This window comes from Schistocerca piceifrons, chromosome 1 (genome assembly GCF_021461385.2).
Source record: "Schistocerca piceifrons isolate TAMUIC-IGC-003096 chromosome 1, iqSchPice1.1, whole genome shotgun sequence".
Taxonomy (NCBI): domain Eukaryota; kingdom Metazoa; phylum Arthropoda; class Insecta; order Orthoptera; family Acrididae; genus Schistocerca; species Schistocerca piceifrons.
Window position 1 is genome coordinate 596,930,785 of NC_060138.1, and position 17,040 is coordinate 596,947,824.

Genomic DNA, 17,040 nt, shown 5'->3' on the forward strand with positions numbered 1-17,040 from the left:
CATCCCAGAAGCAATGACGGACGTAAGATTCTAGAGTGGGACTAAAATTCAGAGTGAAAGGACGTCAGTAATAACATTATATCATTGGTATCGTCACTGAATATGAAGAAGAATTACAGGATCTGTTGGACGGAGTGATTAGTCTAATGAGTACAGAATATGTGCCAAGAATAAACTGAAGAAAAATGAAAGTAATAAGGAGCGGCGGAAATAAGCTGGGCGAAAACTTAATATCAAAATTAATGATGTAGACGAAGTGAAGGAATTATGCTACCCTGGAAGCAAAATAGTCCATGACGGACGAAACAAGCATAAAAAGCAGACTATCACAGGCGAAAAAGGCATTCCTGGACGAAGAAACGTCAACTGGTATTACACATTGGCCTTAATTTGAAGAAAATAATTCCGATAATGTACGTTTGGATAATAGCGTTGCATAGTAGTGAATCATGAACTGCGGTGGAACCGAAAAAGCGCGGTGTGGAAGGGTTTGAGATGTGGTGCTACAGAAGAATGGTGAATATTAGGTGAACCGATGAGGCAAGGAATGAGATGGTTCTTCGCAGAATCGGCGAAGGAAGAAACAAATGGAAAACACTGAGAAGAAAAAGGGACAGTATGACATCAAGGTAGGACACGTGTTGAGAAATTGGGGATACGTTCCGTTGTGCTAGTAGGAGCTCTGGAGTGTAAAAAACAGTAGGGAAGGGCAGAGATTATAACACAGCTTACAAATGATTATGAATGTTGGTTACAAGTGCTACTCCGAGATGAAGAGTTTGGCACAGGAGAGGTATTCGCTTCAAACCAGACAGAAGACCCCCCCCCCCTTCCCCTCCCATCTTTCCCCGAAAGAAAAAAATCTCAGCGATTAGGATGTAATCTACCACCAGGATTTGAACTGTCCATATTGGTAGCCAGGGCTTGTGCACAAGGGTGAATTAGTGATCTCGGGTAGGAAGATGATGTTTTTCGGAACAGTACCACTTTCTTAGTTATGAAAGGGGATCGTAATTTAACATTCATTGGACTGAGCAGAAAATTAGTGAATTGCAGTCACTGTGTAAATATTAACATTTATATGTACAGAAATTAGTATGAACTTTATGAGGGGTCCACTTGTATGTAGAGACCAATTTTGTAATATAAGTCACGAAAAATGACTTGCTACGATTGTCATATGTAGAAGAGATTGTATTTTTGACACCACTGAACCAAAGATGTTGCCTGAATGGCAGAATCGATTGTAAGTAGGGGTGAGCGGAGGGCAGTAGCAGTTGTCGCTGCACTCTGTTATATGGTAGGACGTAAAGGTTACAGCTAGTGGCTACATGTGTGAATTTAGATGTTGGTCTATGGACGCAGAATAATAGTTTTTATAGAGTGAAGTGATGAATGATACTGTAACTCGAAGGTAAGGCAACTGGAACAAATTTATACGGTAATGAAATTTTGCGTATTTAGTTTTAAGTATGCAGAAACGCAATGTGCCTCTTGCTAATTTTTGCAGTGCTGACCCTTGAACGTGACAACGGCCTTGCCACAGTGGATACACCAGTTCCCGTGAGATCAACGAAGTTAAGCGCTGTTGCCATTTTTTCGGGGTGCACTCAGCCTCGTGTGCCAATTGAGGAGCTACTCGACCAAATAGTAGCAGTTCCGGTCAAAGAAACCCATCATAACGACCGGGAGAGCGGTGTGCTGAGCACACGCCCTCCAACCGCATCCTCAGCTAAGGATGACACGGCGGTCGGATGGTTCCGATGGGCCACTTGTGGCCTGACGAGAAAGTGCTTTTTGACCGTTGAACATAAGAACCAAATGTTTTATATGAGATTTAGTGTATAGATTGTTAGGTATCCCGATTTGTAATATGTTGTGTATTTTGTAATCCTGATACAGAGATGTTAAATTTTGGAATCTGTTTTGTCAAAGGATGACAGACTATTTGTCATGTAACAATCCAAGTGTTATTAATTACGACAGTAAGTGAGAATTGTAGAACAGTTGAGAAGTTCACTGATTTTGAAGTTAATGTAAAATGTTTCACATCAGATTTTGTGAAGGAGAATTTATTTTGAATACAATTTACAAACTGAAGCATTTGGTCTTAGGATATCCCCTTATCAGTACCACATCCTCATCCATGTCGTGTTATTTGAACCCAATGAATACTTTTTTAAAGAAATCTTTTTTCAATCTGAGTGAGAAAAAATATTAATGTGCCAGAGTAAGAAAAGTGTTACTTTTTGTAACAGCTTCAATGCGGATAGCATTGCACAGCGCTGTGCCAGTATCCAGTATTTTCACTGAACATTTGCCAGGTTATTCGTTTATTAACCAATGTACTGAATTATTTGTACGAAGCTATTTGACGGCCGGCATTGCACTTCGCTGTGCCAAGATTGAATATTTTCTATGCCTACGGCGGAGAGAACAGAAAACCAAGATTACATCCCTTGCAACTCTAGAGCTAACGAAAATTTACTTCGTTCTTCATTTGCACATGGCCATAGAACTCGGTGCTAACGAGACTGGGTAAAATCAGAGGAACTGATTTGATTATAGGCATTGCATACTGGTTTTCCAGATTAAGTTGTTTAATTATGTTTTTGATTACAATAAAAATGATTAAGCACACAATCTGCTCACACAGTCATTTTGCATAACACAAATCTTTTAAAAGAACGTTACACTGTTTATGTCGTAATATGTCGCCATTATTATTTTTATACCACTGTTGACACAAGCCATATTTTTCAGATATGCTTAACACTCAGATTCCATTAAACCATCAGCGCAGTGTAAGACAATGATCTGGTTTTCAGAACGGCGACTGTTCATATCCCCATCTGGCTATCAAGACATAGGTTGTGCCTGCGTTTCAAATTGCCTTAGGCGAATTTTGCGATTTCTCCTTTGAAAAGGCATGGTTATTTTCCTTACCCATCCTCAGCGAATCTAGGCTTGTGCTCTGTCTCTCACGGCTTCGTCGTCAACGGAAAGTTAAATCACATTTCTTCCTCTCCATTATACCCTTGACGTTCAGTGCATTATAATTTGTAAGTTAACTAGCGAGCCGCCCCGGCTTCACATGTATAGGTTCCACGACTGGAGTAGCGGTAAACTTTTATTTTATTTATTTGTTTTGTAAATTACTGCGGTGGGTTATTATCAAGATTCAGTGAATAAAGTTACGTAACTGAATATTAACTACAAGTGCTAATATGAGGTAAACCATTTCAGCAGTTCTTGCCAGGAAAGTTTTCAGAAGTAATATCTTAACAATATGCCTTCCGGCGACACCACAGTGATGTCGTGTGCATTGTATTCCTCAGTGGCCGGCGACACCAGAGTGGGGTCGTGAGCATAGTATCGCGGAGTGGCCGGCGACAGCACGTTAGCGTATTTTGCATTCTGTTGGTGTTTCGTTTAGGTAACAATAATTTACACACGTCGACAAGTGTTCTGTTGTTATAAGTACTTGTGCCCTTTCATCATGGCGGATGAAAGAGACAATAGGATTATTTACGATGAATGCACGGACGTCTTGTCTGACGTTCCGGACGACTTGGCTGAGTGGGAAGAAGACACTGGATATGAAAAAAATAAAAGTGGAGCAGAATCGTAGGAAGAGAGTCAAATATGTCCAAGAAGAATTCGGCGTACGCTACGGTTGCCAACTGATTCGGCTGAATCAAACGAAGAAGACACTGCACAGTGGTCAGACTTTGATTTACCGACGACCAATAAAAGTGTCCCCGGGTCCAAACATATTTCACGAAGATACACAGAGCGTCAAGGATATCGTACAATTATATATTGGAAACGATCTAATTGAATATATTAGCAACGAAACCAACAATTACTACAGTTAAAACTGCAATAGAAGGAAACTGGGTTTAAAAAATGCCAAATTTTCCGATGTTATGGGTCCCGAACTTAGAAAATGGTTTGGGCTTGCTATCCTTATGGGAGATGTAAAAAAAAGCAAGGATCTATGATTATTGGTCAACGAATTCGTTGATAGACACACCGATATTTCGCAAAACGATGTCCCGCAACCGATTCAGACAAATTATATCATGTTTACATTTTTCCGACAGCAACAAAAAACCGGATAATGCCGATCGGCTTGTCAAAGTGCAAGCCGTAAATGATTAATATTCCAAAAAGTTTAAAGAATCGTTTAATCTCAGTCAAAACGTATCATTTCATGAAGGAATGATACCGTGGCGTGGACGGTTAAATTTCAAAGTTTACAATCCGTCGAAAATTACGAAATACGGCATACTCATTCGGATGCTGTGTGATTCGAGTACTGGATACATTTCAAGATGTATTCCGGCGCTGGACAACGTTTAGCAAAAGCAGTGACGGAACTACTGACACCTTCTGATGGAAAGTGGTATCACCTCTGCATGGATAATTGTTATAACAGTGTAGAACTCGCAGAGAAGTTACTTGAAAAGAAAATTCGAGTTTGTGGAACGATACGGCAAAATAGAGGATTTCCGGAAGATTAAAGCGCGCAAAAGTCAATGTGTTTGAAGCTTGTCATCAACGGAAAGGTGACAAGCGCCCGGCGACGAGCCAAGTAATCCGATTTAGCGCTGCCGGCGCCAAGCGAATAAATTTGTACGAGACGTGGGAACAGCAAAGTGTTAATAGACAAACTTCATGATAATTCAGTCAGTTTGAACGAAATAGTTATAGATTGTATCCACAAACTTTCCTTGTGAATCGGTCTCTATTTCCTTGTGAATCAGTCTATGTTAGCGAAAACTGTGTCATAATCCCTACGGTAGATCCTGAGGTTAGAATTCACGCACGAACAGAAAAACGTAGTAGTGGCTATCTTATTACGTGTATAGATAAAAAAGAGAATTATTTCTCCTTTTGTGCATGGAGGTAATCAAATGGCAGGTATGTAAATGTTATATACTTGGAAAGGCACCAACTGCTGCTTAGGGCTATCGATTTGCTTTCTAATTAATTGCTTCCCATATAATCTGTGTTAATGGAGTAGTCTCTATACATATAAATTATTGAATCAATTAGGATATTTCTTAATGCTTTATTGATCCACTTGCTATTGTGATTCTTAGCCGACGCTTGCAATGGAAAACTCCGTGTACTAGTCAAACACGTGTCCTGTTTTTACTCAACAGTTTATTTGCCCACACAGTTTCTGGTGTCCTCCTATATCCTTTAAGCCCTATAGCGACTCCCAAACCAGTATGTCCCAAACGACGATAAATGAGAACATCGTGTGGCAAGGAGCAGGGGCAGTTATTATTCAAGATGTGCATTCACTACCAAGAAAAAGAATAACATTTATCCTCGAGGCAGTTGTTTTATAATTATTTATATGATAATATAATTATGCAGCCTTCTGAGATTTCATGTTCCCAGAATTACTATACATTCTGGGTAATGTAACGTGCATCACATACATCACGCTCCCTAGCAAGACAGGAAGGTGATCCTGACGAGAATCAATCCAGGCGGCAGTGTAACGTCCGTGGGTGGTGCAACAACCAGCCTGAGTGTGTTTTTTAGACGGCATTCGGCAAATACTGGGCTGGATCCAATTTTCGCCTCAGAAAATATGATCCACGGACAGGTTAAGTCCGATCATACATGGAACAAAGTTTACGCAGTACTCAGACAGGTGGCGTACACAACTGTCTTCCCGCAGGGAAGTGAGAATTATAAGGACGGGAAGACCATCTTGCAGGAAAGTTAAATGAAATAGTTGTGCGATATCTTCGTTAAGCGGATCCCGTGTCAGAAGGGAGTAACTCCAAGTAAAAGAAGAAGAAGATATCAAAGTATTAGACTCTGCGATAACCATTTCGGATGAAGCAAATTCGAATTGTGTCATTCTGTATGAAATACAGTAGTACTATTAAGATTAGGCAGTGGATATTGGATAAGGCGAGAAATAAATTACCCCTTATAAGTAGGCTGTTTAGGTTTTCTTATTGGTAACGCCACGTAGCGCTCTGAAAATCACTGGCTGTGCTGTGTGCAGTCTGTGGCTAGTTTGCATTGTTGTCTGCCATTGTAGTGTTGGACAGCGGCAGCTGGATGTGAACAGCGCGTAGCATTGCGCAGTTGGAGGTGAGCCGTCAGCAGTGGTGTATGTGGGGAGAGAGATGGCGGAGTTTTGAAATTTGTAACACTGAATGTCATGAACTGCTATGTATATTATGATTTTTCAACACTATTAAGGTAAATACATTGTTTGTTCTCTATTAAAATCTTTCATTTGCTGACTATGCCTATCAGTAGTTAGTGCCTTCCGTAGTTTGAATCTTTTATTTAGCTGGCAGCAGTGGCGCTCGCTGTATTGCAGTAGTTCGAGTAACGAAGATTTTTGTGAGGTAAGTGATTTAGTGATTTGTGAAAGGTATAGTTTAATGTTAGTCAGGGCCATTCTTTTGTAGGGAATGTTGAAAGTCAGATTGCGTTGCGCCAAAAATATTGTGTGCCAGTTTAAGCACAGTCATGTATAAATTTTTCAAAGGGGACGTTTCATATACCTCACTGGAATCTTCTGATGTTTTTCTTGTAGTTTGTGTAATTAGTGTAGCTATTGTTTATTGCTAGCGCGTAATTGTAGAGAGAATCTCCTTTGTAGTTGCAGTCTTTCATTGTTGTACAGTAAAACAGTTGTGGCATGCATGTAGATTTGCACCAAGTATTTCGCAGCTGCGCTTGCAATTAACTACATATTATTTTCAGTGCTATGTTATTGTGTTCTCTTATTTTTGCTCTTCAAATTGTGCTTTTCTGTGTTATCGTGTGAAATATTGTGACAATAATGGCGTGTGAGAAACGTAACACTAGGCTCCAAAGTAAACTGAGAAATGACAGCGAAGATGAAAGCAGTGTGTTAGCGCCACCGTGTAATGAATTAGCTAATGTTCAAAGTAGTAATTTGGTAATTGTGCATAGGTAAATGGAGCGGGCGGCAAATAATGGTGTAGACAGTGAAACAGATAGTGAACAGGGAAGCATTATCGATCGATCGGTCGGCAACAGCTCGCCTCAGGAATCCGAAATGACAGGACACAATTTCGTAAATACTGTAGATTCAGGTATTTGGTCCTCACCGTTTTCTCAAATAAGTGAAGACACATTTTCTGCTTGTCAAAATGTGAATGTTGCCGGTGCAAATACACTGACGAAAAGCACTGAGGAACATGTTTCAGACCGAGCGAGATGGCGCAGTGGTTAGACACTGGACTCGCATTCGGGAGGACGACGGTTCAATCCCGCGTCCGGCCATCCTGATTTAGGTTTTCCGTGATTTCCCTAACTCACTCCAGGCAAATGCCGGGATGGTTCCTCTGAAAGGGCACGGCCGAATTCCTTCCCCATCCTTCCCTAATCCGATGAGACCGATGATCACGCTGTCTGGTCTCCTTCCCGAAAACAACCAATCAACCAACATGTTTCAGACACCAGCGCACTGTTATTACAGTTAATGCAACAAATGAGACAAAGGCTTCAAAAGTTAGACACAATGAAACAACACCAGAGAAAAACACAGCCACAGTTAGACACAATGGAACAAAATCTTCAAAAGTTAGACACAGTGGAACAAAATCTTAAAAAGTTAGACACCAGGCTTGAACAAACACGTGAAGATTTAACTACTGAGTTACATAATATCGAATCGAAATGTCAAAAAGTCTGTAATGACGTAAAAACAAATTTGTGAGCATTTCCAACCTATTTTTTCGCGTCATGAAAATGCAATACAGAATCACGAAGCAGCCATAAAAGAACTGCAAACTATTGTTCATGAAAAAAAAAAATCATATGAAACGTCCCCTTTGAAAAATTTATACGTGACTGTGCTTAAACTGACACACAATATTTTTGGCGCAACGCAATCTGACTTTCAAAATTCCCTACAAAAGAATGGCCCTGACTAACCAGCCAACCTCCAACTTAACCTGCTTTCTGTAGCCAAGCCTTGGTCTCTGTTAAATCCGTAGACTTCCCTCCATTACCAAACTGACGACTCATTGATGACTTTACTAAAAGATAAAAACGTGTTTTAAGAATTTCATTTATTTGAACGAACAACAGAAAGGCATAATGAACATATTTCGGCAAGAATGTTGTTAAGGTTGTGAAAATAAGCAAGAGTTATTCAAACTTCCTGGTGGATTAAAGCTGTGTGCCGCACAGAGACTCGAACTCGGGAACTTTGCCTTTCGTGGGCAAGTGGTAGAGCGCTTGCCCGAAAAAGCAAGGAGAAAGAACTGGAGTAATCTGACATTCTTCCCACCGCTCATTCACGGAAGATTATTCCCTTCTTCAACAACAGTGAATTTGTATTATTGTGTTAAGGTTGGTCTGCAAGTCAAACGATCAGCTGGGTCATGACGAGAGCTGAGTAAGAAGTCGACATCGAGATTCCCTTCACTGCCGGAGCTGAGCTATACTTTACTGTATCGTAGGGCTTCCCAACCTTTTCAGCTGCCGGACCCCTTCTTCAGTCGAAAATCCGTGGCGGACCCCTAGTCAGTCAAGAGTACAGTAACTTTAAATTTCAGAGCGAAATCCATGGGAACTGGAAGCTTCTTAATGCTAGTGCCATGTTCCCAATGACCCCGCCTCCCCCCCCCCCCCCTCCCCCGTATCAATAGTCTTTGGTTTAGAGTCGAATGAAAACAACTTGAAATTAACGATCCAGTCTGAATTCCCACTGTTTCCAGACACTTAATAGTGGATTTACTCTCTTTGTTCAACACACTATAGCCTGATTAAAATTACTTGGTACTTGATATTTCACACGTTGGAGCTGCCTTCCTCCAAGAGCAATCTACGTCACGTCCAAACTGTTCGCTGTTGACAAGCTGCAGCTTGTGGTCTGTTCACTTCCACTGATTAACTGCTGTTGTGTAAGGAGCATGCATATTTCATAACAGTCGTGTGTGTGTGTGTGTGTGTGTGCGTGTGTGTGTGTGTGTGTGTGTGTGGTTTTTCGTGAAATCCGAAGAAAAACGTTCAAATGTGTGTAAAGTCCATGGGACTTAACTGCTGAGGTCATCAGTCCCTAGTCTTTACACTCTATTAACCTCAGTTTAACTTCCGCTAAGGACAGCGCACACACGCACACACACACACACACACACACACACACACACACACGCACGCACACACGCACACACTCACACACACGCGCGAGGGAGGACTCGAACCTCCGGCTGGAGCGGCCGCGCAATGCACGACGACATGGCGCCTTATACTACGCGACCATTTCGCGCGGCCGTGAAGAAAAGAGACGGACCCATGATTCATGATACAAACACATCACGAAAGAAAATAGGCCAAGGAATCGCCTTTAAAGGACTATTGTGACATCTGTTGTGCAATGTGTGGGAATACATTCACCCAGTTTACATGCGTTTCCAAAACCGGACTTCGTAAGCCGATGTTCGAGTTCCGTTTTTGGTTGGTACGGTAAACACTTCAAAATCGATTCTGGAAATCTGATTTTATAAAGCCGTTTTCCAGTTCCACATTCGATTTTCGTGCCCATCTAAACAGCTCGGAAAGTGTAGTTATTTTAATGTCTTTGTGTATGTACTGAACGGCAGCTGTCAGTCCATAGCCGGCAACTAGCAAGCGGCGTTGCAACTGTGTACTGTCAGTTGGTAGCTGGCAACTGGCAGGTGGCGTGGCAACAGTTTAGCCACAGCTGACAACTTCAACTACTACTTGGACACTATATCGTGGCAGTCAGCCTCGATTGTAAGAAAATTAGGAAAACAAACAGACTCTCTTATTTCAATATAAGAAGACAAAGCATTTCACAGAACGTAAGAATTTTTCCTCAAAGGAAACAATTCTGGCAGAGGAGGTTTACCTTCTACACGGTGGCACGTTTAAAGTCCTCATTTGTTTACGCTCGCAGCCATTTGCCACAATATAGTGTCAGAGTAATAGCAAGTAATTGTAATTGAAGTATAGGCAGGCCACATTTTTAACTGAGAGGACGGAATATATTATAAACAAAAGAACTTAGCTTTAGAGATCATTTTAATTTTCGTAACAAAAATATCAATGCCAACAGAATTCAATTACTAATTATTTTGTAATGATAGAAGACAGAAACAAAATTCCTACAGAGTTATAGTTCAGGTACGTTCACTGAGCATCTATGGAGAAAAATGCTTTCTTCTTTGTAATAGATGAGTCTGTAAGAATAATAATGGAAGCCTAACGTGATGGTTGAGAGTGCTTGTGCTGACACAACTTTGAAAAGTTGGGTTCAATTCTTGACAACTGGAGACGGATGTCTGGTTCCGCATCTAGACAGCTTCGGTACTTAGTTTTGTGGGCAGCATAGATCGAGAATCCAGATTCACACATGTATGTTGTGACAAACGGAAGAAGTACACGTTTGCCCTTTCAACAAAGAGCTAGTATTTCTTGTTATCCAAACGGATCCAAACGTGTGAGTAACCGTCAATGTCAAAACTTTATTTCAAGGTAGAGTCTGTGGCAATTTATATCAACAACTCATATTCATTTGATGATTGAATGTTCGGCTTTTTAGATACAGTGAATAGGTTGACCACCCATTCGTATTTCTACAGCTTCTGATCTTCAGCTGTTGGGAAATAATGCTCCAACAATGACATCAAGCTTCGGAGATGTTCCAGGATTTGATGAAACAAATTCTTCCCAAGCGCCAATGTTTTTTTCTTCAAAAACTCCTTGAGAAGAGGAAAACACTCGACCTCCCCCTCCTCGACACCCTCTGCCCAAAAATTGATTTTCCTCTTCAATGTTCGAACTTTTCCGATAGCAGTGACCTTTGTTTCACTTTGCCCTTGGAGTGAAACATTCATTTCCTTCATTTTGGAGAAAATATCTGACAAATAGGCAAGTATACACTGCCAATTTTCGTCATTAATAAGGTCTGCTAATTTGGTGTTATGCTCCAAAAGGAAAGCTAAGACTTCCAATCTTAATTCGTACAACCGAGAGAGTGCATTCCCACGTGAGAGTCACCTCACTTCTGTGTGGAGAAGCAGGGAACGATGAAGGCTTCCCATATCTTCACACAGTATTGAGAAAAGTCTTGACTTCAAGGGCCTTGATTTTATGTAGTTAATGATTTGAATGGATTCGTATAAAACTTTCTTGAACGAAACAGGCATTCCATTTTTTTTTTTTTTTTGTAGGTAAAGCGTATCTGTGAAGAGCACAATGACTACTGCTGCAATTGTTGGCGTTATCTTTTATTTTCGTTATTGCTCAGACTGTAGGACCCATCATAGCTTTTGCACCATCTGTGCGCACATCTATGCAATTAGATCATGAAACTTCGTTAGTCCTTAAAATCATCCAACAGACTGAATATTTCAGCACCTGTTGTGTTGGCAGGTAGTGGTGTGCACACTAAGAGGTCCTCCTCAAGACATCCAGAATATTCATAACGGACAAAAGCCAATAAAATAGCTAGTCCTGCAACATCAGTGGATTCCTCTATCTGCTGAGAAAATGAATTGGGTTAGATGCGAGAAACAAGAGTGTCTTTCACATCATTTGACATGTCAACAATGCATCTCTTGACAGTATTGTTTGACAATGGCACTGAAGATACAAGCTTTACTGCCTTTTCGTGCAGCATGAAAGAAACAATATTATTAACACACGGCTTTATGAGAATTTCTGCAATGGCATGAGCTTTGCCTATTTTTTCCACTCGATAACTAACCAAGAAAGAAGCTTTTAATGAATTTTCATTACTTGTTTTTGCATGAGTTTTCATGCAATGCTGAGAAGCAGCTAGTTCAGCACTCTTCCTTTTGAAAAAATCTATGTCTTTAGCCTGGAAATCCGGGTGAGTACCTTCAAAATGACGCCGCAGTTTAACTGGAACCATTGAACTGTTCGGAAGGACACGCGAACAAATTACACACTGAGCTTTACCCTCCTTTGTCTCCATAAAGCCCATTTATAAATAGCTTTCGTTGTACTTACGCTTCTTGGTTATTCCACTTTCACAGGATATTGTTACCAATGGAGTACTTGCAGCGTTTTCACATAATAAATCCGGCTGTGGAGCTTCTTGTGATTGTTCCTCCTTTGGTCATCCTCCCTCCTAATTCATTTCAACTGGAAACTTCCCTTGTTGTGTAGGCGATGGACTTCAGCCACCGATCCATGTTAGAAGTAATAAACTGATCAAAAATCGACTTATGAAATAGGTAGTGCACTGACAAAGCAAGTTTAACATTTAATTATGCCTGGGACCGCATAAGTGCCAGCGAGTGCTGTGATTGGGCGACAAAGCTCGCTACGCGCATGCGTAAAAGGTTTCAGCGCATCTAGCGCCGTGAGCAGACACACAAACGACCCCCGTATTGTTGCGAAACAGTCGATCAGAGAAGCCGCATTCACAGAAACTAAACTGTGTATGCGTTCTCACTTAGGAACCGCAAAGGCTGCTTGGGAATACGACCCCAAGTAAAAGTAAACATATTTTCACATCAAAAAAAATGTGATGAATTTGGTTTTCATATTTTTATTCAATAATTTTACTCATTATTTTACACGATTTGGTGAAAGATGGCCGCGGACGCCCTAGAAAGAGCGGGCGGACCACTAAGAGGTCCGCGAACCACACGTTGGGAAGCCCTGCGTGTATCGAACTCTAGTGGCGCTTCGCCGTGGCTGCATCTGTTGGTATGATAGCCTGATTCATATGCTGAATGACGCGTCTGTTTGTTAGAACACGTCTGATGGTTTGTGGTGTTAATACTGCTGATCCTACCTCACACTGAAATAAGTGCCGAGAGGTCCCTGTTCAGATTTACGTTAATGTGGGTGGCAGTATGTGTCCATTTCCATCCAAACCTGTCTTTAAACTTCCAACAACCAAATGACAGGTTAGTAAATATTCTATTTGTATGAATGAAGGCAGAAGGACTAAATTCACTAAAACATGTGCTCTGAGTAGTGATCATATCGAATCCGCACTTTGAATGAAGCTCTACTTGAGCTGAAAAATGCAAAGTACTCTCCAGTTTAAGAAGTCGGAATGAGACGTACGTCAAATCTCATATCTAAAGGCAAATTTTGAGCTGACAAAGCAGTACGTTAAACGTAAATCTTTCTGGTAGAATGTTAAAGCAGGAAGCCACTCCGCAATTGCATAGGACCAAGCGGACGCTGTCCGTAGCTGCACTCCTAGGAAGAGGTTTACCTGCAGTCGCATTGGGACAATTATGTGACTGTTTGATTTGGTTATTCTGAAAGCAGCACGGTCCGATCAGTCTGGTGTCAGAGTATCGAGAGTGACTAACCTAGAATCAAGAGTGTTGCGTACGAGTATGTCTTCCCGTGAGAGCAGTTAAACAAAACAAACTCGTGTTTCCTGTTTCGCAAGGACAACTAGTTAGAAATGGGTGGCTGGTGGTAATTTTGCGTCCCGTGTCTGCAGTCTTAAGATTCCTCTCTGCCCATGCGCCTGTATTCCCTGCGAGGAAAGAGTGAGGCCAGTCCCTAAACACAGTGGAGGCAGTGAAACGATATAAACTCGTGTCTTTCGTTTCCAAGCTCGGAAGCCAGTTACTCGCTATGGAGTACAAAAAAGATGTTCTATACACTCCTGGTACACTGGAGAGACAGCAGGCCCAGTCCAGCATTCCTTTGGTCCGGTAGCGTCACCCTGTCGGAAACTCATGGGTCTGGAGACAATAGACCAGCGTCCCAGGCTCGCACTGTCCAATGATAAGAGCCAGCTGCTGTGGCCGAGCGGTTCTAGCCGCTTCAGTCCGGAACCGCACTGCTGCTACAGTCGCAGGTTCGAATCCTGTCCCGGGCATGGATGTGTGTGATGTCCTAAGATTAAGTTAGGTTTAAGTAGTTCTAAATCTAGGGGACTGATGACCTCAGATGTTAAGTTCCATAGTGCTTAAAGCCAAGCCATTGATAAGAATTTTTGCCTCATCCTTTACTGCTCAGCTCTGACAAGCGCCTACTACTCTTATAAGCTACCCCAAGTGTACCGTGATCGTAAGCTACAAGTGTAATAAGAATTAAAAGGTAAGAAAAGGGTAATGTAATCACACTCATTGTTTAGTTATTACTGATATGTTGCAAATATGCCTATCTCATCGTTTACGTGACCTCATAGGCTACGAAAAGGTAACCAAAAAACACATAAAACGCATGAAACATGAGAAAAGTCGCGTTAAATCTATGACTTTTTTCAACTCTTACATACTTTAGCTCCACGGTCGTAAGATTAGTGACCTGTTGTCACTTATTCTGTGGCATTTAAGTGTGTATCAATATTAACCTCTTCAACTAATAATGGGCATTTTTTTCAGTGGAAACTGAAAGAGATGGAAGAATTAGGATCAATAATTTAGAATTTACCGGGAATGGATGGAACATTCTCCAGATGCTGATACGAAACACACCACTTAAAGCGTTCCACAGCAACAACGTCTAAATCGTCCAACCTCTGGTAATTAACAGTGTGACTTGAATACCATACAGCTGACTCTAGTGTCGGCTTTGACAACTCGCACGTGACATTCCTGCAAATACGCATGACGAAAGGAGGGCAGGAAGATTGGTTTTAACGTCTGATTGTCTGATTGGAGAATGATGGGAAAAATGAATCGTATAATTTTCAAAGCATTCCTTATAGTATAAGCCTTGGTCTGTTGATTGGAAAACCAAGATCTGGAATGTCAGACGGTATGCAAAGTGGATGCATTGCATCACATCATTTGATCAGACCACTCATTATTTTCAAGTTCATTCATATTCTGCAGCTCAAGTAGTGCCAAATCTTGCCTAGTCTAAATGAAATATTAGGGTAGAATCATCTAATGGCTAACGTTCACTTTTTTTTTTTTTGACTTCTCAAGACATATACGAGGGTTGCCCAGAAAGAAATGCACAATTCTTTATTGAATACAATGAGAATTACTCAGATGGAAGAGAGGTGCTTTATCTACACATTCTATTTTCCATGTAATCTCCATACGTTCTATGGTCTTCCTCCAGCGCGAAACAAGGGCGTGTATGCCCTGTCGATATCAATCCTTGTCCTTGTGGCGGAGCCAGTACTTCACCTCATCATTGACAGATGCATTGCTAACTGCCGACTTGTAATGCATCTGTCCTCGCGAATGACGACGTCAGCTCCCTGCAACACGTCAGGTGTGACAGCCGTGGGTGGTCTCCCCGACCGCTGCAAATCGTGGAGCTCCGCCGAACCGCCTTCTGAGGACCTCACCTTCCTTGCCCAGCGACCAACTAGACTTCTGCTCCGTAGACTTTACACAACCGTTTGTGAATATTCCCCAGTTTCTTTCTCTAAAATAAGAAATTCAACGACGACACGTTGCTTGTAGCGTATATCACCCACAGACACCATTTTGAAATTGTCCTGCAGCTACGCTATCTGCCGGAAGTGATGGAAACTTATTGCTCTCACTCAGGAGACTTCAAATAATACATACGCAACGTTTCGAATTCGTAGCATTGTTTTCGGCTGAGAAAAAAATGCAGTGCATTAATTTCTGCGCAGCCCTCGTATAAGTGCAGCATCTCAGAAACTACATATGGTGAACTAGGATCTTTTCATTGTTCTTGGCCGTAGGCGAGCGGTTCTAGGCGCATCAGCCCGGAAAAATATCATTGCAAAACTACGATTTCTTGACACATTGTGTGAATGGTTCTGAAGAACAATCAGGATTATGATAGGTGACAGAAAGGGGCAAGAAGTTCATGCAGGCATTAAAGCTATGTGGAATGGTATCCCATACTGAACACAGTTAATTGCACTTCATTCCTCATTAGTGGAATTAGGTTTCTGTCTTGCTCCTCTTCCAGTTTACTCACAACTTCTGTCCTCTTACACTGCATTGTAGTCATGATATTGCTCCGTCGAATTTCCAGTTGATTGTTGCCTTTGGCAACTGTGAGGATGGGACGGATTTCAAATATATCAAAATGAAGTATTAGATAAGTGTTTCATTCTACATGTCGCTGAAATCTATTGCGTTTAGCAGGATGTTAGAGATACCGTGTACTCTTAAGGATTATGCAGTTGCACTACTGCTGCTGTTGTCGAAGAATATCGCCAACGCTGGTGCAAATACCAAGTTCCGAATCTAGATTTTTCTAAGTTTTCAGTGGTAGTCTGTTCAGTTCACATGTTTCATTTCAATGAGGAGTTCAAGTAACATGCAGGAATTTTTAAAAACAACGTATTTCAATAGCTACAGTATTATGACTATATTTTATTTTACAGGTCCGTCTTGATCACACAAACTTTTACACTTCACTATTAGCGGTTTCGGCTATTGCTCTTCAGACTTGTTACAAACAAAAACAATGGAGAAATCTTTAAAAAAACCTGATGTTCCATTAGAAAAATTTATTATGTGTATTTTTATTTTAAGGAACACTTTTCACTCATTCTTGGCCTGACTTGGCACAATTTTGTCGATTGAAGGCATAAAGTCTGAAAATGATTCCGTGATCATATTGTGGCATTTTATTTTACAGGTCCATCCTTATCACACAAACGTTTACTCTTCGCTGTTATTAGTTTCTGCTTCTGCCATCTTAAGATCTGTTACAAACAAGAACAGTGGTGTAACCAACTAAGTTAAATCTTCAAAAGGCCTGGTGCTACGTAAGAAAAATTCTTAATGCGCATTTTTTATTTTAAGGAACAGTTTTACCTCATTCTTGGAGTGACTTGAAAGAATTTTATCAATTAAAGATTGTGCCAAGTCAGGGCAAGTATGAGGTAAAACTGTTCTTTAAAGTAAAAATGAGCTTGATGAATTTTTCTTGTGTAGCCCCACGCCTTTTAAAGATTTAACTTAATTGGTTACACCACTGTTTTGTTTGTAACACATCTGAAGATGGCACTAGCAGAAACCAGCGATAGTGAAGTGTAAACGTTTGTGTGATAAAGACGGACCTGTAAAATAAAGTGTCACAATATAATCACGGGCTTACTTTCAGACT